Raw genomic sequence first — 444 nt, 5'->3', positions numbered from 1 at the left:
CAACCCTGCGCCGGCGTCCTATTGGCCACGTCGGCGCGCGCACGCTAGATCGGGCGGGCTTTGTCCTCATTTTAGAACCCGCGCGAGCCTGGGCCCTGCGGAGCGTTGCCTGACTGAACGACGTGCCTGCCCTAGGCTGAGAGGCCCCAGGCATACCTTCCGCCCTGTTAGGCCGCAGTCTCTCTCCTTCCGGCGCCCCCAATCCCAGCATTGACAGTCTCGGCCGCTCCATTTCCCCAAAGAGGGAAGTAGGTTCGAACAAGTCTCGCAAACCAAGATCGCCCGGCTGGAAGCGGCAGAACCCCGGCTGCCGAGCTGGGGCGCATAGGGTCCCCCATGGTCCTCGGCTCGGAGGGATGGCGACGCAGCTCGCCCTCCCCTTGACCTTGGTGTCCTCTGAGCCCCGCGCTCCCGCCCTTCCTGCCGCCCCCCGCAGCGGGGAGC

The sequence above is a fragment of the Myotis myotis genome, unplaced genomic scaffold, assembly GCF_014108235.1.
Source record: "Myotis myotis isolate mMyoMyo1 unplaced genomic scaffold, mMyoMyo1.p scaffold_m19_p_6, whole genome shotgun sequence".
In the NCBI taxonomy this organism is placed as follows: domain Eukaryota; kingdom Metazoa; phylum Chordata; class Mammalia; order Chiroptera; family Vespertilionidae; genus Myotis; species Myotis myotis.
Note: the sequence above shows the minus strand (reverse complement) of the source record.